This window comes from Mauremys reevesii, linkage group 8 (genome assembly GCF_016161935.1).
Source record: "Mauremys reevesii isolate NIE-2019 linkage group 8, ASM1616193v1, whole genome shotgun sequence".
Lineage (NCBI taxonomy): Eukaryota > Metazoa > Chordata > Testudines > Geoemydidae > Mauremys > Mauremys reevesii.
This window is the reverse complement of record NC_052630.1, coordinates 33,445,090-33,471,205: the sequence shown is the minus strand read 5'-3', so window position 1 is coordinate 33,471,205 and position 26,116 is coordinate 33,445,090. Positions and strand designations below refer to the sequence as shown.

The following is a 26,116-nucleotide window of genomic DNA, read 5'->3' as shown; positions in this document are numbered from 1 at the left end:
ATGAATCTCACAAAATTGGGGTTGGGGCGTGGGAGGGGGTGAGGGCTCTGGGCTCTGGGCAGCGCTTACCTCAAGTGGCTCCCGGAAGCAGTGGCATGTTCCCCCCTCCGGCTCCTATGTGGCAGTGCGGCCAGGTGGCTCTGCTGCGTGCTGCCCTGTGTGCAGACATGGCCCCTGCAGCTCCCATTGGCCACGGTTCCAAGCCTGGGGCGGGAGCCACATGTGGAGACCCCTGGCTGCCTCTACATGTAGGAGCTGGATGGGGGACATGCTGCTGCTTCTGGGAGCCGCACGGAGCAGCCTCCGACCCTGCTCCCCAGCTGGAGCACCCGAGTGGGGCAAGCCCCAGACTCTGCTCCCCAGTGGAAGCTCGAGGGCCGGATTAAAATGGCTGGCAGGCTGGATCCGTCCCCTTCCCAGACTTTGCTGTGTTCAACGCCCCATTGTCCCTATTGGTGCAGAGGAAGGATATTCTCTGTGATCAGCATCAGACCCGCACCTACTTAACACATGCCTTTTGCGTTTATTCCCTTGGCCTTTAAGGGAAGTACAGCTTTCACTGACATTGTCTCATTTCATTCTGACATTTTGCTTTGACACTGCAATGCGCTCTCCATAGACTAGCACTGACATTCTGCCTGAAGGTGTTAGACCCAGCTCCCACAATATAATCCCAAGGCTGCACAGATGAGACTCCGAAGCTTAAGGCTGCCAGACACTTGCTTGGAGGAGTCACCATGCCTTCCCCGTCCTAAGCAAGTTATCAAAGCAGCTGGTATCAGTGGCCAGATCACTGTGGCTACCTTTTGTGTGTGCAGATTCCGGAGCACACACATGTGCACCCACCTAACACTCACCCACACCCGCACGCACAGTAAATAGATTCCAGAACCTGTGTGGGCTCAGGAGTCCTGGGTGTGCACAAGTGGTCTGCACTGGCAGATTCCAGCAGCTACAAGGAAGCTGGGCTGAAGCCCTGGAAGATTATGGCTTATACGTCTGTAAAACAGACACTTGGAGATTTAGGTGGCCTAATTTTATTTAAACAATGCCCATCATTCATGTGCCCCCCTCTTCCCACTGACTTCACAGGATCAGGCCCAGGGTGTGTCACTTGGTGGGCTTGGGACCCTGTGTAGCATCGAGAACTCATAATGGAATGCAGAGAATCAGAGACAAAGGCCTGATTCTGCTTCCATGGACACAGCGAAACTCCTTTGGTTTCAATGGAATCAATCCTAATTTACACCACTGTGAGTGAGCAGAATCAGGCCCCAAGACTCAAGCTGCTGCCTATTGGCTGTGCTAACTCCTTATCTGAAAAGCTTACCACTGTGGCCAAGGCTAGCATAACCTGAGGTATCCCAGGCAGCCAGAAGTCTCCTGAGATGTCCAGATTCAAGTATGCAGGTTTCCCTTCCTTCCATGACAGGTGCTCTTAGTGCCAGGGCCGGCTCCAGGCACCAGCTGAGCAAGCTGGTGCTTGGGGCGGCAGATTCTGCCCAAACCTAGGGCCGCACTGACGCTTTTTTTGTTTTGTTTGTTTGTTTCTGTGCTGCTCCGGCCCCCCTGTAGGGGGCAGAGGAGGGGAGCGCCCTGCAGCAAATTTGGCAGGGCAGCCCGCGTCCTTCCCTTCCCACTGACCGGAGCAGCTCGGAGCCCTCCCGGCAGGCGGCGCAGAGGTCGGGGCCGCAGGGTGAGCGCCCCCGTGAAGCCCTGGCTGCCCCCCTTCTCTCTCCCCCCCCTCGCTCCCTCCCCTTCCCCCCCATTAGACCGGGCGCGCACTCTGCAGCACAGGGAGTCCCCTTGCTCCGGCCGCCCTGTGGGGTTTTTTTGTTTTGTTCTCCCCTGCTTTGCCGGCCGTGCCATCCCCCACCCCTGCTTTGCCGCTCCAGCCACGCGTTTGGGTCCATCTCTATTCATACGTCCATTTGTTTTTTTTCCACCTGCTTTGCCGCTCCAGTCATGCAGGGTTTTTTTGTTTTCCCCCACCCTGCATTACCGCTCCGGCTGTGCTGCAGGGTTTTTTTTTCTTCCCTGCTTTGCCATTCCAGCTGCGCCGTTTTTTTGTTCTCCCCACCCTGCTTTGCCGCTGTGGCTGCGCCGTGTTTTCTCTTTTCTTTTCTTCACCTGCTTTGCCGCTTCAGTGCCCTGTCCCCCTCCCCTTTACCGCTCCAGCCCCACCGTGGTTTTATGTTGTTGTTTTTTTTTTACCCCCAGCTGTGCTGCTCTGCTTTGCCGCTCCGGCAGCCTCTGCACCCCCCCCCTTTTTTTTTTTTTTACTTGGGGTTGCAAAAAAGCCAGAGCCGGCCCTGCTTAGTGCAATCCCTGTCCCCAAAAACAGTGCCTGGAGAGCAGCCTAGTCAGCTCCCTCATGTTCGAACAGGTCTTTGTAGCCCCCTAGAAAGTGAGCAGCCCCTAGGAAACACTTATCAAGGAGGGATTCACCTGCCACAGGATAAATGGGGTGCCCACGAGGCTGCCTGAGGGCCACAGGCAGCCCAGGGAACCTCAAGCTATGGCTTGCAGCGACTTTCCTTGTAACCACAGGACAAAGGCAGGCAGCTGCCAAAGGCATTTTGCTGCTGAGCTCAGCCCACAAGCAATTTCTATTCATTTGCCACAGACGATACAAATACCAATGAATCTGAAGGAGATGTGCAGGCATAAGCCCTGCTGCAGTGCTCAGTCTGGGCTTGGAATCCAAGCTCTCTTGGCTGAGCAGAGCTAGAGGTTGGGTTTGGGTCCATCTCTATTCATACGTCCATTTGTAAACCCCTGTGCAGCACAGGGGCAGTGCTCCAGCTCCTGGCAAATTGCCAGCAAAGCCCTGGGTCCCTCAGAGTCAGGGCATTGCCAATCATGAAGTTAAAGACGCTAATGCTGCCCCCAAGGAGTAAAAGGTGCCGTATTCACCCCCCAAAGTGAGGTATTCCTAGGGAAGCTCTCCCCAGCCAGCAGGGGCAGTGCCCAGTCGTTTGCAGTAAATCCCTTGACAAGCAGGCGATCGAGTTGTTCTCTCCAGTAAGGAACTGAAAAAAACCCAGCGAGAGCACAAAGTGGCCACCTTCAGCCAGATCCCCCTGCTGTGGGGCTGAGCTGCCAGGATGGGAAAGGCTGAGAGCAACTTGGCTTCTCCTGCTGTACCAACTCTGGATCCCTGGGCACCAGATCAGCAATGGGGGGGAGAGAATATAAAGTCTGCTAGCAGTGGAAAGAAGGGACTTCTCCCTCTCCTCTTCCCCCTACGCATGTTACTGCTCCACCCACACAAGTGTTATTGACAGTCACTAATCAGAAAAAGTCCCAACCAATACCCTGCATCTGAACATCTCCACTCTGCCTCAAGCCTTCCCAGCCTGGGCCAGGCTCTGAATTTTGCAGGTGGCCCCTAGTTTTAGGATGCACCCAACTGAGAGCCTATATTTGAAACCCCTCTTTAGGAGACCAAAAGAAATGGAGGAAGTGGAACTTGAAAGAAGCACTAAAGGGTGGTGAAGGAAGACACCCAGGCTCTCATGACATCTGCATCATGAGCAGCAGCTCTGCATTTAAAGATGATTCTGGTCAGAGATACTCAGGTTAGGGAAACAACTTTGCTAACGTATGCAAAAGCCTCTAAAAAACAATTAATGCCACAGCATTTTCCAAGATCTCACTGCCTATATATTCATTTAAGAGAAGGTCTAAGGTGATGTAAATCATAATGCGCTGCCACAATGTCCCTCATCTGACTGATCATCTTTCATAGCCAAGAGAGTTAACTAGCAACAAATAGCCAAGTCCAGACTAGTAAGCCAGCGAGTAGCTTCAGAAGTGGCTTGGTATAAGTCTGAGATGAACCCGCAAATGACTGAACTGGGCACTGATTTACAATGTGGTCCATAGTTTGCAACTGGTGTCCATAGTCACATTGGGCATTTTCTCATATTCCAGAGAGGAGAGAGATGACAGCATCTGACATGCAGTGTTCTGAAACGGTTCAATGCAGATCATTATTTCTGGTATTTGTTTGAGACATTGACATTATCCCAGAATTTTATCCCTTGTGCCCCAGGATTGAATGAGGATGCTTTAAGAACTTTGATGAGGGGCACTTGGAAGTGACATGACTTTATCCAGTGCCTTTATTAGTCACAGAATGGACCCATTGATTCCAAAGTCCTATTTTTTCAGTGGTTTAGGTTTATAACTTATTTGCCTGCAAGAATGTAAAAATTACAGTCTCAATCCCCAAAACATTTTATGTTAAATAAAAAAAATGTAAGGGATGTGAGCTGAAAAAATGTAGCCCTTTGGGTGCAGAAAAGTTGGAAAAAAATATAGCTCTTGCCAGCTTCAGTAACTAAGGAAAAGAACAAGTTTAATTGCTTTTCTAAATGAAACATGCAAGGCTTTTTGTCCAGATCATGTATGAATGTTGCTCTTTTTGCTATTTGAGGAAAGTTGCCCTTTCAGTATTTTGAAATATATGTATTGGCCAACTGCCTGTTCTTGCAAATGTATTAAAAAAGTATATCTGTATTAAAGGGACACTGTCAGGAAACATGGAACCATTACTTGGGTTTGGTTTGGTTTGATGAGAAATAATAGTGGCAAATGTTTTTGTGACTTTTAAAGCTAATTTAATACAAGCAGTTTTATGTTTGGGTTTTGCTATTCTGCTGCAGTGGTCCTTATAACCCAACCATTGCCCTCCTGTGCTAGCATATGAGAGCTAGAAAGTGAAACCTATTTAGACTCACATGTGAAACTGACAGGCCCTTCTATTGCTCAGGGGGTGGGAAGTCCAGAAAGCAAAACATTAAATTCACCTTGGTTTAGAGTGACAGCTAAAGCCCTTGGCACCATTTAAGTCAGCCTCTCAAGAGTACTGTATTATATTATGCAGGATATTCTTCATGTACTAAATTAATCTCCTTGTTCTGCTGCACCAGCAAGTCAGGCAATGTTCCACAACCCACCACCACATTCCTTAGCTTAGGGGACAGCACATAGGGTTAAGAACCCTCACACCATAAGCTCAAATCTCACCTTTTCGACTCACTGCTACTTATATTTCTGTGAACTCCATAGCCCTCATTACTGAGTAACAGCATATGCCTTAGGAGGCACTCAAGGATCAACCACCCCATTTTACAAGAAAGCTACCTCAGATGTTGCAAGTGGTCATTTCAGGCAGAGGAAGGCATAGAACCCACATCTCTAAGGGTACGTCTTCACTACTGGCCGGATCGGCGGGTAGCAATCGATTTCTCGGGGATCGATATATCGCGTCTCATCTAGACGCGATATATCGATCCCCGAACGTGCTCCTGTCGACTCCGGAATTCCACCAACGCGAACGGCAGTAGCGGAGTCGACATGAGGAGCCGCGGACGTCGATCCCACGCCGTGAGGATGGTAAGTAATTTGATCTAAGGTACTTCGACTTCAGCTACGCTATTCACGTAGCTGAAGTTGCGTATCTTAGATCGATCCTCACCCCCCAGTGTAGACCTGCCCTAATAGAGCAGGGCCACTCTCGTCCACTCAGCCCTGATGCCTTTCACAATGATTAGGTGAAATCAGTGTGCTTGGCTATTCTGTCTCTAATCACTACACTTCCCTCCCAGAACTAGGGACAAAACACAGGCTTCCTGCTCCCCCAACATTCTACAGCCATCTGGAAAATAGTTGTGTGACTCACTGGCTAAGTATATTCTGTGTCTCCTCTAATAACTCGTCAACCAAAAGAGTAGCATTTACTGCTGTAGTTCTAGTGGTAGCAGTCTGTGATGGGGAGCTGAAGGGTTAACGTTCAAGAACTGCCAGTAACTCAAGGGAAAGTGTCCTTATTGTGGTACCTATGGGAATTTCTGCTTTTCCAGTTTTCTTTTTTGATAAATGCTTCATTTAACAGACACAGCAAGAAAACATCCTTAAAACTAGTTTTATAGATAAAAATCCTTATGATTGGTCAATGATTGTGTGACATGCAACAAAACACAAGTGCTCTACATTACAGTAATTTGTCACAAATTTCAATGGCTCATGTCACACATTGGCAGATTGGAAGGCTGAGAGGTACAAGTTAAACTCTAGCTCAGTTAAGGGGTGAATTTCACTTTGAAAGCATAAATTATGCAAGGTAAATTACATTTTTAAAAATTATCTTACTTTTAACAATCTGAGGCACTTGTAGAAATGTTCATTTCCACAGTGTCCCTTCACACCATGCCAGTCCAGACTACAGTCTGAGACAATGCTAAATGCAAATGTGCACAATAGACGTCAGCCACAGTTAGTGTTTGTAAGAAAGGGTGCTTTCTTCACCTCACTGTAAAATGGGGGCCTGAGCTCCCCTCCCCTATGTGCCATGGAAGGCTGTGCCCCGAGCCCCCCACTCCTCCCCTTGACATATCTCTTTTCCTAGCAGAGAACAGCTCCTGTGCTTGCTGTTAATGTACAACACACCAAACTTACCAAATGCATTTATCTTAAAGAATGTAACAGCCACCAAGGAGCCATTCTGGTGCTCCCTTTTGTCCAATACATGTATTTAATTCTGCACAGTGCTAATCTCCAGACATTTCAACTATTGCCTTTGAACAGGCACTTAAACTGTGAGGAATCCCCACCTCCCAGCATCCTGTAGGGCTTTCCTTCATCCCCTAAAAGATATCAAGAAATTGCTCTATTTGCAGATAAAATCCTTCAGCTCCTTGAGGGACAGAATGGCCTTGTGACCCAGCTCTTTTAATTTTCTGCAGCCTTACCACCCTGGGCTGTGATCTTGTCAGATATCTCGACTTAACAATGGATTGCACTTATCAGAGAAGTCTCTAAAATAAACGCTATGGCCCCCAATCTTGCCATGAGGTCCATGTGGGTGGATTCCCATGACTGCACAGAACTCTCTGCAGGACGCAGGTGCCGCAGGAACTGGAGGGTGCACATTCAATAGGTGTCACTCTATCTTCCTAGGCTGCACTGAAGCAATGCCCCAAAATGGTGTCAGGGGGTCCTGAGAGGAAATTCCAAAAAGAGACTCACCTTCTTTCTCCTTTTATATGCCACTCTTCTTCACTTCCTGCCCCAGGATGCCGTGCAGAGCTGAAGTGCAACATTAAAAAGCTGGCATGTATTATACTCCAGAAGAGGCTGAGTTTTGCTGGTGGGTAAAATGAGTTGACTTTTTGTGATTCCTGAGGATTATATAAATTGTTAGGCCTTATTTTAAGTAGTGATTAGGTGTTCCACGTTAGCCATGAATTATTTAAGTAAGCCCCACCTCATCCAAGTGAATGGGATACTGCCTGTATACGCTCCACTTGCTTTTCCTTTGAAGTCACTTTTAAGGCTTTTTCCCCTGACGTTACTGATATGTATTTTCAACTGAACCTCAAAATTCAGGAATTTTTTTGCTATGGAATTGCCATAGTTTAAGAAAACCGCCATAGAAATAAACACCATTTCTCAAGAATTGTTCTGTGACAGGAGGCCATGCAGAGGTTATCATCACTGTAATGAGTAGGCACGGTTCATAGTCCCCAGAGCAGGAAATGCAGTACTAGCACTCCCTGAACTGAAGCATGCAGGCTATAGAAACCCCTTATTCACCCCTCACTCTGCTGCTGTGTGCACTCACACATGCCCTCACCCCCTCACTCTGTAAACAAAGAGCGAGTCCATCTACCAAACACACCAATAGATCATTCTCATTGTTAATAAAGTGGCAACATTTAACCCCAGTAATGACATTCCATTCTAACTTGTCTCCACTTTCATATGTGACCAGATCTTTTTAAAAATAGTCTGTCATAGATATGGTGACCAGACAGCAAATGTGAAAAATCAGGACGGGGGTGGAGAGTAATAGGAGTCTATATGAGAAAAAGACCTAAAAATCAGGACTGTCCCTATAAAATCGGGACATCTCATCACCCTAGTCATAGATTAGAGTTGGGGCTAGTAGCACTGCCTATTATCAAGGTTGCCTGAAACTTCCCCTTATAAGACCCTGTTTTCAGTTCCTCATAACTTTGCCAAACTTTAATCATTTGGGATGAAATTTTCCAAGCTGAGCATCTGGCTCAGGCTAATTTTTTTTTTTTTTTTTTTTTTTAAGATTTCAGCCAAATAAAATCAGTCTTTTTTGAGACTGACACGTGCAAAAAATGCATTGTTTTACTCATGTTCTGGTCTGGTAACCTTTTCCTTGAACAGCTTTAGCACCACTATGCTTTGAAGCAGGGACTTGAAATTTGGCAGGGGAGTGGTCTTTGTCTCAGGAATGTGTCTGTCACTGTTCCTGTGAAAATCCACTCAAATATGGCCAAGTTATAAACCTTTGGAAAATTGCAGTTCACACATGCTCACTAGAGAGAGCTTCCTAGATTCTAATAGCTAAATTCCCCAATGATTCCATTTACACTGGCTATGCTCCAGCATTAGCAGGATTTTCTTTGCAATTGCAGTTCTAGGCTGTTCCAGGCCATGCTGGGTCCAGGCACCCAAATTGGGAGCTGGGAGCCTGTCTCTCCTGTGTTCTCAATGATTCAATGGTCCCCTTACTGGAGCCCAGGCAGTGCTAGGGTAGAAGCTGCCTGATTAGAATGCAGAGGGGTCAAGAGCTGGTGGGGATTAGCGGGAATAGATTGGGACAAGGAGCAGGCAGGTGAGACTGGGACAGGTAACTAGCAGAGGAAACCTGGGCCTGATTGTGCGTGTGGGAATTCTGTGACTAGCAGTACAAGAGACAGGGAGGGAAACGGAGCTAGTAGATGGGGAGAGACTGGGACTAGCTGGGCATGAAGACGGGGACTGAAAACGAATGGGATGGGGGAGGGGGAAGGAGAAACATATGCCCTTTGTGCATATGTCTTATGACGCAGTCTTTAATTACAGTATCATATACTATTTATTCCACAAGATCCCTGCCTCGTTCAGTGCACAGGATGGACAAGCTCAGGGGGTGCAGCAGGGTTGCGCAGTGAAGCAGGTTATTGTTTGGAGGACCCCTGCTTCTTTTGTTCCAGAAGTTGCAAGGTATCTAGTGAATGAAACAGGGGGTTGCAGTAAGAGAAAGGATAGTTTCATGGTTAATGTTGCCCTGGGGAAACTGATTCTATCCCTGCCTCTGCCACAGAGTTCCTGTGTGAGAGTGGGCAAGTCACTTAAACCAAACTTCTCACAGGGATCATTAATTGGGTGATCCTCATTTCTGGGGGCCTAACTTGAGCCTCTGGGGTCTGAATTGAGCATATGAAGTGCTATACAATGCCATGTACTTTGGAAAATCAGGTCCTCAAATTGGACACCCAAAATTAATGTACACTTTTTACCTTAATGTCTAGGCCTCAGCTCCCCATCTGTAAAATGAGGATAACCCCACCGAACCCCTAATCTCACAGGGACGTTGTGAAGATACATTTGTTAGTAGTTGTGAAGCACTCAGATATTTCAGTGATAAGCGCCATAGAAAACACATGAGGAACTTAAGAATTCTGTCTTAAGAGCAGGGTTTGAATACTGTGCAGTAAATAAGGCCTAGGACCATGCACTGAACAATTAGTAGAAAACTAGGGTTACCAGATAGCAACTGTGAAAAAACGGGACAGGGAGTGGGGGGTAATAGGCGCCTATATAAGAAAAAGTCCCAAAAAACGGGACTGTCCTTTTAAAAATGGGACAGCTGGGCACCCTAGAGAAAATAAAAGATTGACTAGCATGTGATCATGTAATTAAAAGCTGTATTGTAATGCATATGCCCAAGGTGGCTGAATTAAGGTTACACAGGCAACCTTGTTTCTGGCATTTCCTCGTTTTTCAGTGCTTGACTTTGCAACCTTAATAATGTTATTTTAACATAGTTTTTCTGTATATCATTACTAATAATACCCATGAGCATGCAGCTTCTGAGTATAACCTGTGTCTATGTCTAGGATCTTTTCTTCCCATTGCCCTTTGATTATGTCTCAGGGCAATTGCATAGGCTATTCTTGCCATTGAGAAAACACATCACAATCTTGTGAGGCACCTGGACTCTACTCAATGCATTACTAGTTACATATAACTGGTGGGAGGAGGAAAGATGATCTTTTAAGTTTTAATTCACTTAATCTAGTGGTTCTCAAACTTTTGTACTGGTGACCCCTTTCACATAGCAAGCCTCCGAGTGCGACCCCCCTGCCTTATAAATTAAAAACACTTTAAAATATATTTAACACCATTATAAATGCTGGAGGCAAAGTGGGGTTTGGGGTGGAGGCTGACAGCTCACAGCTCCCATATAATAACCTCGTGACCCCCTGAGGGGTCCCAACCCCCAGTTTGAGAACCCCTGACTTAATCCGATTTTATTACTGTTTATTAGCTCTTTGAAATGCTAACTGCACTGTCTATTGATACTGGGATTTTAGCTATTTACATTCTAAATCTGTTATATTTTGCAATTAATGTTTTAAGAGGGGTTTTTAAATGGTATGTTGTGTGTGTTGGAGTGTTTGTGTTGTATTGTATTACACAAGACTCTGAGCAGCTGTACAGTGAGGGCACTTTAGGAATTACATTAGTCTCATGGTTATATTAACCATCAATAATAAACTGCTAGGTGACATTCAAACAATGGACCCGAGCTGCAAAGTTTGCATCTGGGTCCAGGTCCAGACTTCCCCAATCTTCCAGTGGATGCAGATCTAGGTTTAGTTCAAGTTGAACTCTAAGTTCAAGGGAAATAGGTCTCACACCCCCAACGGGAGAGAGGGGGAGAAACAGCAGTCCAGTGAAGAGGAGACCTGTCCAGTGCCATCCCCCTGGAGAGGAAATCTGCTGCCAGAGATGTCCAGCTGCCTGACTCCAGAAAGACCTGCTGGGTAATGTTGCTGGTGGGAACCGTCTGCTAAGAGGGTTCGGCTTCCTTCTGGATTGGGGAAAAGCTCTGATTCAGCAGATTCTTCTTTTATCCAAGCTGTTTCATCTATCCCTAGTTTACATGCTCTGCATTAGCTGCTTGAAATGTCTGTTATCTTCTTAGCCGGTATTAATATCTCTGTGGTATCTGAATGTGAAATACACAAGTTATGGGTCACTCTGAAATTGTTCTTGACACTCTGCTCCTCTGCTATTTGTTCCTCCTTCTCCTCTTCTCTCCTTCTTGTTATCCAGCTGGTTCTTTGCTGGGGAGAAGGCTTTGTGCTCTGAAAGTTGCAGGAATCTAACCTGAAATCATGGAAGGTTGGATGTCTGGGCGCTCATGGAGGAGGAGAGGATGCAACTTTCCACCATACTGAAGGTGGAAGGCCATAGGCTCCAACTTTCCCCAGTACTGGTGGGTGCTCGCGCCCCCCTGCCCCTGGCCCCGCCCCAACTCCACTCTTTCCCTGTCCCTGCCCCACCCCCATTCCAACCCCTTCCCCAAATCCCGGCCCCGCCTCCTCCCCTGAGTGCGCCGCATTTCCCCTCCTCCCCTCTCCCTCCTAGCACTTGCTGCGTGAAACACCTGTTTTGCGGCAAAAGCGCTGTGAGCTACGGGGAAAAAGTGGGCACACAGCGCGCTCAGGGGAGGAGGTGGAGGTGAGCTGAGGCAGGGGGCGGGGAGCTGCCAGTGGGTGCAGAGCACCCACCAATTTTTCCCCATGGGTGCTCCAGCCCTGGAGCACCCACAGAATCGGCGCCTATGTGGAAGGCATAGCTCACTGCTGTTGTCTCTGTCTAACGCAGGGGATAACACGGGTGGCTTTGAGATAACTGTAATATAGTACAAAATTAACACACGATGCTGTGACTTTGCCATCTGAGAAACTAAACCACTCGTCCCTGCCATTCCCAGTAAAGTAATGTTAGGCTGGTACGTGGACAGCGCCATTCACACCCGGGATCCCCAGATTCGACTGAAGGGGGAAAAGCTCCCTACACTTCAATGAACACACATATATTCTGAGTGGAGCTGAAAGAGGCCTCCTTGGAGATGATCAGATCAGTTGTACTGCAAGCATATTCAGGGGAATGGCGAGCGATATGTCTGATCCTATCTGTCAGTGCATGGTTGACACATGCTCAGGAGCTATCCCAGGGAAAAGAGCTACATGTCTGGTTATTTTAAATCACAGGCAAGAGCACCAAAATAGGTTTAACAAATTGCAAAATTCCCCAATGTCACTTCTGTGCAGCTTCTCAAAGCGGAGTTGAAGGGCAGAGCTGAACAGCAGGATGTGGAAAATATTAAGAATCTCTCGGCTCCATGACCACTACCTTAAATATCCCCTGATGTAAATGCATCTGAACCTTCACTCAGAAGGCCCACACTTCTGAGACACAGCGTGGAACTCTTCATCCCTCCCTGTCTCCCTTGCTTTGAAGAAAGGTATAGCCCTTTATAACAAGGCTTCTTTGCTTTTTTATGGTCCCTTCCACTGGAGTGTTTCAAAGTGCTTCACAAATATTAATCAATTCCCCCCCACACTCCCTTATGAAGATGATAGTCATCATTAATCCATGTACAGTTTGGGAAACTGAGGCACAGGGTGGCAAAGGGGCTTGTTGAAGATCACAGCTCATGCTCTAGCTGCAAGACCATCCTTCCCCTCGTACATGTGAAGAGTTATTAATTATTATTAACAATCAAAGTTGCTATTTAAGTGAGAGCAAACATGGCCCATGCTGTTCCACAGTGTGGCGTGTGGATCTGCAGAGAGGATGGCTCCTAGCAGGAATGCCCCTCAGATCAGGATGGTGCAGTGCACAAGGTTCTGTTGATGACCAGTAATATTACAGATAAGGGTGGCCATAAGCTATGGCAGTGTTGCAAATGGAAGCCTCAGTCCTGTGCAGACTTAAGCACATGTGTCACTTTATGCATATGAGTAATCCCAGGGATGTTAATGTTAAACACGTGCATGTTTCCAGGCCTGGTAGGGGCTAAGTGTGACCCATGTGTTTCCAGCGAGATGCCAGCATGGCCCTCCTCACTTGGACTGGGTCTGGCTGCTCTGGCATTTGTTTCTGGGACCTTTGATGATGCTCAGTAGAAAGGCAAATGGTTTGTTCTCTTTTCGGCTGCTTTAGTATCCTGAAGTTGTTGTTTACAAAAAGCAAACGTTTCACTGTTAGCTAATCTAGCTTGTTGGCAAAAGCCCTTAAGGCTCATTTTAATTGCAAGTAAATGATTCTTAATGACATCAATCAGACCCAGCAGAGGCTGAGCGCGTTCCTGGTGTTTTGCATTGTAACCAGGAGTTAAGAAATGAAGTCATCTCAGAGTGAAAGGGGAACGGTTTTAATCTGAAACTGGGCAAATATGAGACACCATCAAGGAAAGATAATCACTATGCAGGATAATAATGAGGCACCAGCTTATCGGTTTTGCATGGTGAATCCTTAATATGCCTCTAGCAGATTTTGCTGGCTTGAATTTTTGAAGAGAAACTCAATAAGAAAGTTAATGAAGAAAAGAAAGATGGGCCTGACCAAAATGTCTCTCTGTTATTGCTGCAGGGACACAGACGCTGGTGGTAAGGGGTTTTTCTGCTATGATTGGATTGGTCTAATATCATGCATTCCTGAATCAGAACAGCTGTACAGGGCAAGTTTCACCGCCATGCAGAGGACCAGCACAAAGCCTATACACCATTTAAGACCTAAAAATAGGGCTTATGTAGTACATATCCTTGTGCTGGGTCCCTGCATAGAGATAAATTTCACTCACAACGTGTAACAATTTCCTTGCTACGGTCATGCTTTTTTCTCCTTGTACCATCTTGGTCTCTCTATGATATGTTTTAGGCTAACATCTTGTTCCCCTTCTATGCTAAATGCAGCTACTCATCAGTGTACGTCCTGCTCTTGTGCTCTGGGACAGCTGATGATTTGTGATATACTTTCCTGGACACTGTTAAGCACCCATAGACTGTTAGCCCTCTGGGGTGGGGACTGTGTCTTTCTGTATGTACAGAGTACCTAGCACACTGGGGCTGCTATCAGAATACAAATCTGAAATCCCAAATGGAGAACTGACCAGTGGTGGGAAAAAATACTCAAAGCTATAGTTCAGTTGAAAAAGAGCCTCTTGAAGTCTGGATGTTTATCCAAAATACCTGGGTTTCTTTAGTCTCTAACACTGCACTTGGCTTCTCAAGAGAACAGGCTTTCCCATGAGAATTGTGTTATTTCCTGGTACTGAAATGGGCCCAAGGGAAAGTAGAAAGGATTTCTTAAGTTGTAAGCTCTTTGGGCCTGGGACCGCGACTGTGTGTTTGTGCAGCTCCCAGCACAGTCAGGTGCTGATTTTGAGTGGGACCTTTGGGTGGTTCTGAAATACAATTAGTAATTAATACATGCAGAAGAGACTTTTACTCCATGTTATTTGATTTTTGGGTACATGCCAGGATTATAAGATCCTGCAGAAAAAATAGATCTTCAAAGTATAATAAATAAATAAATAAATAATAATAATAACGTTTTCTGGTTATTGTGTCTTTCACGCAAGGATCCCAAAGACACTTTACAAAGATGAGTAAGTAGTATTGTTCCCATTTTACAGATGGGTAAACAGAGACACAAAGAGGTTAAATGACTTGTTCAAAGTAATCCAATTCAGTGAGTCACAGCTAAGAACAGAATCCAGACATTCAGGCTCTCATTTCCCTGTTCGGTGCTTGCTAATCATGATACAGACTCGTCGTGCCGCCCCCCACCCCCACCCACCCCGCAAATCTACAGATTCCAAGTCAGCACTCTTTTCAGTAACTACTGTAAGATGTCAATTCCCCGCCTTGGTGTTCTGGACTGCCTTTCAAACATACCAGGTAGATAAATGATGAAAGTGTATTTTTGGAAATGCTTCTCATCGCTATTTTAGAATGACTTCTATGCACACAGCTTTCAAAGTGCACTGCCACTAAAGAAATCTGAAGTCACAAGTGAAAATGTGTCATTTCTGGACATTGAAATACTTTCTAAGCAATGGTAACTCCTTCCCCAGATCCCATCCTGCTCCTACAGAGATCAACAGGAGTTTTGCCCTGGCTTCAACAGGACCTGGATTTGGTTCATGTTTTTTATCTTTTTCAGAGGCCCAATTATCAGACAGTGCTGCCATGTGAATGGGAAAGAAAGGAAAGGTGAAATTGTTCAGGTGAGATCGAATTTTGAGGTATTTAGGATTCAGTGCCAAAACCTGCTCATCTTATTCATGCAATTAGCCCCACTGAAGTCTGGGGGGATTCTCATGTAAGATAAATGGGATTTAAGCCTCTGAAGCATATAGGGGATGCAGATAGGTCCCTGCGCTCCACTTCACTCTCTCCAAAACAAGAGAAGAAAGTAGCATTTGGGGACCAGTCCTGCCCACACTTCCCCCCACGATTAGCACTTACTACTGCCAATGCTTACATAGACTTGGAAGCACTATGCCTGGAAGTCTCTGCAGGTACTGGGCCCTGGCGGCAATTAGTAGCCAGTACACTTGGAATCAATAGAAAATGCTCCTTCACCCAGCAGGCTGCTAGCTGGAGAAACTTACTGCAGCAGCGGCTCATGGAAACAACTGCTGAGGGTACATTATTTAAAAGGGTTGAATAACTGTATGGTGACTAACGTCTGGAGCTATGAAAGCCAAGATGGAGCTAACCAAATCTCATGCTGCAGGCTGGTCCCTGCAGAGGTCAGGCAGAATGCCTCCTGTCCCACAGTCTCTTTTTACTTCAGAAGCATCAGGTTCTGACCACTGCTGGAGGCAGGATGCTGAGCTCGATGGCCTATTGTTTTTGCTTTACTTGTGCGTGGCATAGTTCATGCAATCTATAATCACTAAAGCTGTTCTGGACATCTGACACAGTGTCAGCAGCAACGGTAGCTAAATCCCATAGTTCAACCTGCTGTTTAAAGTGAGCTCAAGCCTCCGATATCTGCCACGCCAGCTTTCAACAAAAACTTCTCCAAGTCTTTTGACTAACTGAGCTGATTTCCTAAAGAAGTAGGCAAGAGATTAATCCTGCTCCAAAATGAAAATAAGCCCCAAGTAAATATCACGTTCTGCTCCGAGGAGCTCACTAATGAGGGGAATAAGCCTTCTGTTCCTCAGAAGAGCTGCTAATCCTAAAATATGGGGAATCTGGAAGCAAACTGTCAGCAAGAACATTTGTTAGAACTCACGCCCAAAAGGGTCAAAGTAAAATCCTGGACTGGCTCCAGCCTATTTCATTGCTAATTTAAGCACAGCCTTTCATTAGTACGTGTCATGGCAAACAAGAAGGCGAAATATCAAACGCTGAATATAGAACTGTTCCCACAAAGAGGCCACTGCATGAGCGAGAGAGATTTTTGTGGGTGACTGCTTGGGATATGTTCAAACATGTCTAATGCCCATCCAGCCGTCTTAGGCACTTGCCTATTGCTCTAGGGGGTGGTTTTCAAAAGCTTCCAAGGGAGTGAGGCACTCAAATCTCATTGACTTTCAATGGGAGCTGTGTGCCCGTATCCCTTAGGCACTAAAGGTGGGATTTGGAAAATGGCCAAAGCCTCTCTCCTGCCTTTACTCAATGCTGGAAAATGGCTCTGAGTACATCTTTTCTCATTGTCTCCTGACCACCTCTCTCTAGCTATCCTGAGGTTCTTCGCCACCACTGGCTAGCCACATAGAAGCAGCTGTTAAAAACAGCTTGTATCCGTTGCGGGACCAACTCTGTGCCTATTCCTGACAGATGCAGACTGGGCCATGCTGATCCAGGCTTGCTTGTTTTCCAGGCTTGGACTATTACAATGTACCATACCTGGAAGTAAAATTGGGGGAGGGGAGGCCTTTCAAGAAACTCCAGCAGGTCACACACACATTGTCTCTCTTGCTAAGATGTCTGTATAGGCTTCTGTGAGACCCTTAGCCCAGAGTTCTATGCAATACAATGTCTCCCCATCTATCAAATTCTAGGTCCTAATCTTCATCTCCAAAGTCCGGAATGAGCTAGCCCAGGACTGTCTTACTCTGTGCTAACAGGATCCTTAATTTGTAAGCACCTAGAAGATATTAAGGTGATAAGGAACAGTCGACATGGGTTTGTCAAGAACAAATCATGTCAAACCAACATAATATCCTTCTTTGACAGGGTAACAAGACTTGTGGATAGGGGGAAGCAGTAGATGAGCTATAGCTCGACTTTAGTAAGGCTTTTGATACTGTCTCACATGACCGTCTCTTAAGCAAATTAGGAAAATACAGCCTAGAGGAACCTACTATATGGCAGGTATACAACTGGTGGGGAAACTGTACTAAGAAAGTAGTTAATAGTGGTTCAACAGATGGCAGCTCAACCAATGCCTCCTTCTAGTGCAGCTGCTTGTGGTGTACATCTGTTCATGACTGCTCACTGGGATGGACGGAGCCATCCCACAGGCCATGTTAGGTGAGCCGCAGCGTGCTCAGACTCAAGGCTGCTTGTGTAAATATTTCATGGGTGACATTTGAATCAATGCACATTCGTGTCAAGGGAAGAGGCTACTTAAACACTCAAAGTGATTAATTCAGCAGAATATGATATCTTCCCTGCTATCAGCAGGAGATGGAGGGAGGGGGCAGTCTATGGAGAAGATGGACAGAAAGTTTTGGTTTCTAAGGGCATGTCTACACTATGAAATTAGGTTGATTTTATACAAGTCGATCTTTAGTGAGCGATTTTATACAGTCGATCGTGCATGTCCCCACCAAAGCATTAGGTCAGCTTTAATATAGTGGAACGCCAATTCTGGGCCCGGCAAACAAGCACAGATTGATGGACCACATAGTGCTGCAGGTATGGGTTGATTCTCAGTGGCTGCGAAACTTTTCCATGAAAGTGGTCTTATGCATGCAACTGTGTGAGTTGCTTTCCCCCACCCTGACGCACAGGCATACCAAGATGAGACCTGCCTTGACATTTGAGAAGCAAGTGGCGACAGCCCTGTGGAAGCTTGCAATGCCTGACTGCTACCAGTCAGTTGGAAATCAATTCGAAGCGGGCAAATCTACTGTGGGGGCTGCTGTGATCCAAGTAGCCAGGCAATCAATACCCTTCTGCTAAGTGAAGGTCAGAGTGGATGGCTTTGCTGCAATGGGGTTCCCTAACTGTGGTGGGGCAATAGACAGAACGCATATCCCGATCTTGGCACCGGATCACCTTGCCAAAGCGTACATAAATTTCAAGGGGTATTTCTCAATGGTGTTGCAAGCACTGGTGGATCACAAGGGCCATTTCACCGACATCAATGTGGGATGGTCAGGAACGGTGCATGACGCTCACATTTTTAGGAACTCTGGGCTGTTTGGAAAGCTGCAAGAAGGGACTTTCTTCCCGGACCAGAAAATTACCTTTGGGGATGTTGAAATGCCAATAGTTATCCTTGGGGACACCAGCCTATACCTTGCTCCCATGACTCATGAAGCTGTACACAGGCAGCCTGGACAGCAGTAAGGAGCAGTTCATCTATAGGCTGAGCAAGTGCAGAATGGTGGTAGAATGTGCCTTTGGATGTTTAAAAGGGCGCTGGCGCTGTTTGCTGAGTAGGTTAGACCTCAGCAAAAGCAATATTCCCATTGTTATTGCTGCTTGCTATGTGCTCCATAATATAAGGGGGGGACGTTTATGGTGGGGTGGGAGATTGAGGCAAATCGTCTGGTGGCCAATTTTGAACAGCCAGACACCAGGGCAATTACAAGAGCACACCGAGGCATGCTGCGCATCAGAGAGGTTTTGAAAAACAGTTTCATGACTGACAAGGCTACGGTGTGACCGTTGTGTGTGTTTGTCCTTGATGCAAAGCCACCCCCTTTAGTGAATGTACTTTCCTGTAACCCAATCCCCCCCAGGGAAAACCAAACATTAAACACAATTGCTTTTAACCCCTGCAGTGTTGTTACAAATATGCACTCACCAGAGGTGCCTTCTCTGCCTTCAGGGCCGGGAACAATATGACTTGGGAGGGTTTTAGCTCTAGGGTGAGGAAAAGGTCCTGGCTGCCGGGGAGAACGGATTCTTCACTTGCCTGCTGCGCATTCTCCTCCTCCTCCTCCACTTCCTCATCCACAAAATCCTCATTCATGTTGTGTGAGATTGCCACCTTGCAGGTGTCCACGGAGTGTGTTGGGCTACCGGTAGGGTCCTCCCCTTGAATCGCATGCAGCTGATCACAAAAGCAGCATGTCTGGGGTTCTGACCTGGAGTGATCATTTGCCTCCTTTGTCTTTTGGTAGGCTTGCCTGAGATCCTTAATTTTCATGCGTCACTGCTGTGTGTCCCTGGTGTAGCCTCTGTCCACCATTTCCTGTGCGATTTTGGCATATATATTAGCATTTCTTCTGCTGGATTGGAGTTCTGCCTGGACAGATTCTTCTCCCCATAGAGCAATCAGATCCAGTGTCTCTCGTTCACTCCATGCTGGAGCTCGTTTGCGATTCTGGGACTGCATGGTCACCTGTGCTGATGAGCTCTGCATGGTCACCTGTTCTGCTGAGCTTGCCATGCTGACCAAACAGGAAATGAAATTCAGAAGTTCCTGGGGCTTTTCCTGTGTACCTGGCTAGTGCATCGGAGTTGAAAGTGCTGTCCAGAGCGGTCACATTGGAGCACTCTAGGATAGCTCCCGGAGGTCAATACTATCGAATTGCACAACGCTGAGTCTACAGTACCCCAAATTTGACCCAGGAAGGTTTATTTTAGCGCTACTCCCCTCGTTGGGGAGGAGTACAGCAGTTGATTTTAAGAGCCTTTTAGGTCAGCAGAACAGGGTTGGTTGTGTAGACACATACATTATAAAATCAACCTAACATGGCTAAATTCAACCTAACCTCGTACTGTAGACCAGGCCTAAGCAATGGACATTTCCTTAGAGGAAGGGGAGCATGTAGTATAATCTACAGTGCAAGATACTCTCATCATAGCATCCCATTACGGAGCAACCTCGTGTACTCCTGCTCCTGCTGAACGAGGAGATGCCTTGGGTGGGAACCGGAAACTGGCCCATTGACATGGAGCCATGAGAGCTATTGTGCTCTCAGCGTGTGGGTGGTGCCACTATGGTAGCAGGGCTGCCTTGCTTCTTCAGCCCAAGGCTACCACAGAGAGAAGATGGGAACAGGGGCCATAACCAAGGAGCTGCTAGAGCCATGCAGTCACCTGGACTCGTATAGGACCTGAATGGATTTTGGATAATTCCCATAGCTTTCTACATCAGTTTGGGGCTGTGGATATGATGAGGAGCATATGGCATAGCTGGTATGCCAGGGCCACACAGTTATTATGCCCAACTAGGACCTTGCATACATTATAATGTGTGCATGAAGCCATGCATGCATCTAAAGCACTTATTACTCCTATTAATAACTCATAGCCCAACCTTGCAAGGGAACAGGGCTTTTCCAGAGGCTGGCCTGCTGCTATGGAAGTCCCTGCTATGGATGACCATCCATATTTCAGCCTGAAAGCAGTGAGATAAGTCAGTAGGAGTTCAGGGTGTTCAATACTTTATGGAACACAGCCCTACATTATGAACTAAGCCACCCTCACAAGGATCTGTTCAGCACAGCCTACTGGACGCTTGCAGGTGGAACAGCTCCTAGAGACAGAAGCAGGAACCATCGGGAGACTTCTCCATGTGTCCCAACAGCTATTTGTGGTATGTGTTGGGAAACCCTCTGATCTTGAAAAGCTTTTCTGGTTTTCCTTGCACTTCCCAGGACAATTAAAGTTAAAGGGTAGGACAAAATTGGCACTTCACTTGACTCTAGGCAACATGTATCTCTACCAGAGAAATACCAACAATGTTGATTCACTGGATGTAGGGCTGAGAGGCCAAGCAGACAAGAACAGTAGGGGTGATCATGTCTCCATAAGGTCTATAGAACAAACCAGCCCCCACTGAAGCTAGTCTTTCCATTCACTTCTATGGGCTTTGGTCAGGCCTCACAAGTACAAGCCTGGCATCTGCTGATCGACGTACCCAGTCCCGTCTGTGTGTCCATCCATGCATCCAGACTACTACAACCATCCCTTGCTACCCTCAGTCACTCACACTTGCTGATCGCTATAGCCAGACAGGTTCCCAGCTATTTCTGTGGATGTGTTTTAAGAATCTGTGGCCAACAATTTCAAAAGAAGCTTTCAATTTGGGGTGCCATAATCCAGCACTCAGGTAACCTCGCTGTTCAGCACTGAAAGGTGACCTGGAAGGTTTTGTTTTGTTTTTTAAATTGGGTGGGCTTGTGTCTTATTTTTTGCCTCTTTATGGTATATGAAGGCAGCCTGAAACTTTTAGTTTTAAAAATCCAACCCCCCCTGTTTCTTTAGAGATATTATAACTGCCATGCCTGATCTTCCTTGATTTTACCAAAGGACGTTCAGGAGGCCTCAGCGATGTTTATTGGGAACTCTAACCTTTAACTGCATAGGCTGGAGTGTTCAACCTTTAACAAAGGCTTCCTTTATCCAACATGTCAATTAGTCATTGAACTTAAAGTAGGTATTAACAATAAACAGAGTTTAAGACTGTCTGGCTGAAAATCCCTTCCCTTCCCAATCATTCGACTTTCACCCTCTTCTTGCGATGTCATCATTTTCCTACTTCTCTAGTTACCACAGAATGTTCCAGACTGGACACACAATTGCCAACACTAAGTGTTCAAAAGCCAGGAGTCAGGCTCAGAAAAAAGAGTCTTAACCCCCTTCCCCTCCTCAAGATTTTAAATAAAATAATAATAAAAAATGCTGGGCTCTTTGTATTTGCCTTCTGCTCTCTGAACCTCTAGCGTATGCTCAGCTCACGTTTTCAAATTTTTCCTCCATAGCCAAAGGTCTAGAAGCTTACTTTAAAAAAAAGAAAAGCTAAGATTCTCATGTGATCGCTAGAAATACACCAACTATACCAAGCCTTGCCAGAACAAGACCCAAGTTTCAAAGAAATGTAGGGCTGGAAAGGATCTTGAGAAGTCATGAAGTCCAGACCCTGTGCTGCAGCAGGACCAACTCTGTCATGTAAAAAGCAAGCAGGACTCGTGGTGGTGTGGTTTTTTTCTCTGTTTCCCTTCTCCAGGAGCTAGGGACTGAAAGTCTGCTCCCCTGCCAGGGGAACTGCTGCTGACTGAGCTGGGGTTCCCCTTTTGGGGCCTTCTCCCCAGGCCTGCTATGCCTTGCAGGTGTGGTGAAACAGGGCTCCTGGAGCCTATGGCAGCTCATTAACCCTCACGTAGCCGGTGTGGGGTGGGGAAACCCCTTCACACCAACATAACGAAGCAAAAAGGGCATTATGCTGTTTGGTGTGTTTCTTCGCAGCTCACCTGGGGCCTCTGCAATTCTTCCTCCTTCCTAATTTGGAAATACCTCAACTGTCCCTCAGGTGACTTCCAGAGAAGAAGCAAGGAGCAGGTAGATGGCAGGGAAATATGGCCCAGAGGCATTCTGGGAAGGCATCAAAGGGCTAGCAGACCATTGCAGAGTGGTCGTGTTAGCAGCACTTAGGCTTTAGCCAAAAGCCCTGATGGGCCAGCCAGCTCTGGTGTAAAGCACCCCCACACTTCAATGAGAGGTGTGTGTGGGGATGGGATTTGGGGGAGGAGCAATAGTTCTCCCCACTGTACAGACACTGTGTGCTTAGATCTGGGGATCATTTTGAAATACCCATGAGTGTCCAAGTTCCCCGGTTGTGCTGGCTCTCACAGCTGTCCATTCCTGGGGGTGGGAGGATCCAGGCAACTTGGTAATTGCAGCCTGAATGAGGATCTCAGGAATGAGACTTGGATTTGGGAACATCTGCCAGTAGGCTTCTTCCCTCTGCTCCATGTGAGAGACCCGCCAGCATGTTGCAACACAGAAGAGGAGCGTGAACAGGTTTGTGAAGACAGGGAGGGAGGGAGAGCTGTCTTAGCAGAGCTGCATCTCCAACTCCAAACCAGCAGCGAGGCCCAGGGCCCCACCAAGGGAAGAGGCTGGTGACTCCTTGGATTACTGGAAGATGGGCTGGCAGCTGCAGGCTGCGAGCAGTCATCACTAGCAGGAGTCTAGGATGATAAGGCAGGCAATGCCTAACCCCCAGGATTTAAGGCAATGGTGCACATCCAAGGCAGTGCTTGGTGACTTGCCAGGAGCAGCCCCAGATTTGCATACACATTTACAGAGGATTTGAGTCACATTAGAGGAAGTTAAAAAGATGTGACATCTCTTCCTAATATCACGTTTGCATGCACACAGGTACGGTGATTGCCGTGAGGCGTTCGGCAAGAATGGAAGGAGAGGTGTCCACAAGCAGCCTGCAGTTTAGTCCCTGACAACATGTAAGTGTCTTCTGAGCAGAATTCATTCCAAAGGGATCGTTTCCAAGAGGGCTGGCATAATTTATGATTTACTGAACTAGGAAGAAGAGGAAATTCTGTCTGTGGGTTTATTTTGCTTGTGATCTACTCTAATGTTTGTACTGTGCTGCTAATGCTATGAGTGAAATAGCAGGGAACTAACTCAGCTGCTTCCAGGATGGGAATTCCCATAGCCAGGTGGAAATGTCATCCAAGTTCAGCTGTCATTACCAGAACCAAGTGGTCTGTAAGTGAGCACCCTCTACTGACCTATAGGAATTTAGAAGCCAGTAAGTGCAGATGCTACAGTGTTTAAAAGAGATGTTCACGCCTCCTGGCCAAGGCTGGTGGGGCAGCTTTCTTCCCACATAGTGCCCCCTGCCAATGTCATGTGACAGTCTCCCTGTAATTCACAGTGCTCTCTCTTCTTGACTTGGCCCTACAGCTAGGTCAGTAGACAGTCCTCCCTTCTGTAGTATCAAAGTCTCACCCGACCCTTGTCAGGGTGGGGCCTCCAACAGTCCTGTGCCATTGTCCAGTGGCTGGTAGGGGGACCTAGGCCCTCTCTCTATACGGGGTTCCAGCCCAGGGACCCTATAACCAGCAGGCAAGGTCTGTACTATCCTGTCCTTTGCTGCTGTTTCCCTGGGCTTCTTCCTGCCCTGCCTTCTCAGGCTCTCTTTCCCCACAACTCCTCTGGATTGACCCTTCTTCCAAGGCTAGGATCCCAGGGCTTACTCTCTCCCCACACATTTTCCCTCCCACCCCTCTTCTCTCAGAGTGACTATAAACTCTCCTTGCAACCGCCTGGTACAACATCATCTTCTATAAAGTTTTCCTAGCTTCTCGCACAACTGGGTTTCATCAGCAGCAGGGCCGGCTCCAGACCCCAGCGCGGCAAGCACGCGCGTGGGGCGGCCCTTTCCCGGGGGGGCGGCAGATTGGGCTGGCAGATCTGCCACAGGCATGACTGCGGAGGGGGCGCTCGTCCGGCGGCTCCAGTGGACCTCCCGCAGGCATGACTGCGGACGGTTTGCTGGTCCCGCGGCTCGGCTGGACCTCCCGCAGGCATGACTGCGGCAGCTCAAGCGGAGCCGCCGGACCTGCGAACCGTCCGCAGCTGCGGGAGGTCCAGCCGAGCCACGCGACCGGCGGAACCTCTGCAGTCATGCCCGCGGGAGGTCCGCTGCTCCCGCGGCTCCGGGGCGCCTCCCGCGCATGACTGCTTGGGGCGGCCAAAAAGGTAGAGCCGCCCCTGATCAGCAGTTAGTATTTATAAATCCCACGGCCTCCCGTCAGGTGCAACTGTGACTGCAGAACAAGTTCCTCTGGGGAGGGTCTGTAACTAGCGGGAGATGGTGGGGAACTATGGTGGTGCATTGGAGATTATCATTACCGGTGAGGTGCTGAGCACTCTCAGCTCCCAGTAAAGGCAATGCATGTGGGGAAAACAGCATTTCCCAAGATCAGGCTCCAAGTTAGGAAAGGGGGAGCCTGCAAAGCCTGGAGGAGGAGACCTGGGGTGCACAGGTTGCATCTCCTGTCAAATTCTGCTGCTCCTTAAAAGCAGGCTGGCATAAGGGGAAGAAGAGACAGCAGGGAGAAAATCATTAAGCCTCTTTCTGCTCTTCATTTTTTAAAAAGGCAGCTCAGCAGAACACATTAGTGGCTTCGGGGCAGCGGAGCAGCCTGCAGCTTGCAGAGTCTAATGGAGTTTGTTTTTTTGCCCTCTTGCTCTTAGCTGCGGCTGATCCTGATCTAGAGACGCTTCCCCTCTCTCCCTCCAGCTTTTTCCCCGGCTGCCACTTTCAACATGTTTCACCAACAGCTGAGCCGTTTTGAACTTTAATTTCCCATTAAAGACAGAGCAGCATATAGGGGAGGAAAGGGCCTGCTAATTACCTCCGAAACCACCACCCCCTATTTCAAACTGCTGGGGATTAAAGATATTTGAAAGAGGGGGACTTGGTTTCCATGATCTGCATGTCTGACAGGAGGCGTGGATGTGTGTGCGAATGTTTGTGTGCATACTGGAGTGTGTGCCCATGTATGGGTTATATGGGGATGTCTGCGTACATATGTCTGTAGGGAGGGCCTTAATAAATCACCTCCCTCTCTAACTCACTATTCTCCAGCCCTAACCATTAAATCATTTCTCAGCCAGTGAATGTGATTCCTTGGTCCTGTCTGTATGCTCTTGTGTAATGCTCCCCTAGCTGTATTATGACACGGTGTGCGCTGTGGTTAATGGCTCCAAGACCTGTGTACCTCCCTCCACAACCCATGTTACTAGCACTCTTCAAAATAAACTGGTTCCCATCTCCATAGTGAGATATGGGGGCCACAACACTGGAAAGGTTCCTGTCTCCTGCCAGAGACAGGAAGGGCGATGGGAACTGTGTCGACAAAGAAAGAGGAAAACACTTTAAACTAATGCCACCCTTCCTCAGTGGCAGTCCCAGGTTTAAAATGGCTCCAGTGGCTCCATGGAGCCAGGCCCATGCTCAGAAGGGGCCCCCGGCCTGCTCCGCTTGCACTGCTCCCCCGGCTCCTCCCACCCACCACTTGCTCCTCCTGGCCTGCTCACCTGCTGCCTCCTCGTGCTCACCCCCTGCTCCTCTCTGCCCCCTGGCCAGACTCCAGTGCACCTCCAGTTCTGGGCAGTCTCTGCCTCCCACCACCTGTGGGACCCCACCTGTCTCCCCGGAGCGGGCCACCTAGGACAGGTGCAGAAGCCTGGCCAGTCTCAGCCAGGGTTGGGGTGGGGTGGGGGAAGGGGACAGTGCAGGGAGCTTGGCTGGGCCCCTCCAGGGGAAGTGCATCTTG

General features: G+C 47.7%; 2 long non-coding RNA genes across 4 annotated transcripts in view; one reads left to right on the top strand and one right to left on the bottom strand.

Moving 5' to 3' along the window:
* Nucleotides 1-1,264: 1,264 nt before the first annotated feature.
* On the top strand, nt 1,265-25,253 carry LOC120369791. Of its 3 annotated transcripts, XR_005583420.1 has the most exons (7): nt 1,265-1,402; nt 3,444-3,581; nt 7,082-7,156; nt 15,052-15,115; nt 22,275-22,367; nt 23,190-23,272; nt 25,032-25,253. It is a non-coding gene; the product is annotated as an uncharacterized LOC120369791 (long non-coding RNA). The 3 variants fall into 3 exon arrangements; XR_005583422.1 differs by lacking the exon at nt 7,082-7,156; XR_005583421.1 differs by lacking the exons at nt 7,082-7,156; nt 22,275-22,367.
* Nucleotides 7,140-26,116, bottom strand: part of LOC120369792 — a 57,498-nt gene continuing 38,521 nt past the window's right edge. The window contains exon 4 of the long non-coding RNA XR_005583424.1: nt 7,140-7,187. This is a non-coding gene — a long non-coding RNA (uncharacterized LOC120369792). The remainder of the gene's footprint in view (nt 7,188-26,116) is intronic.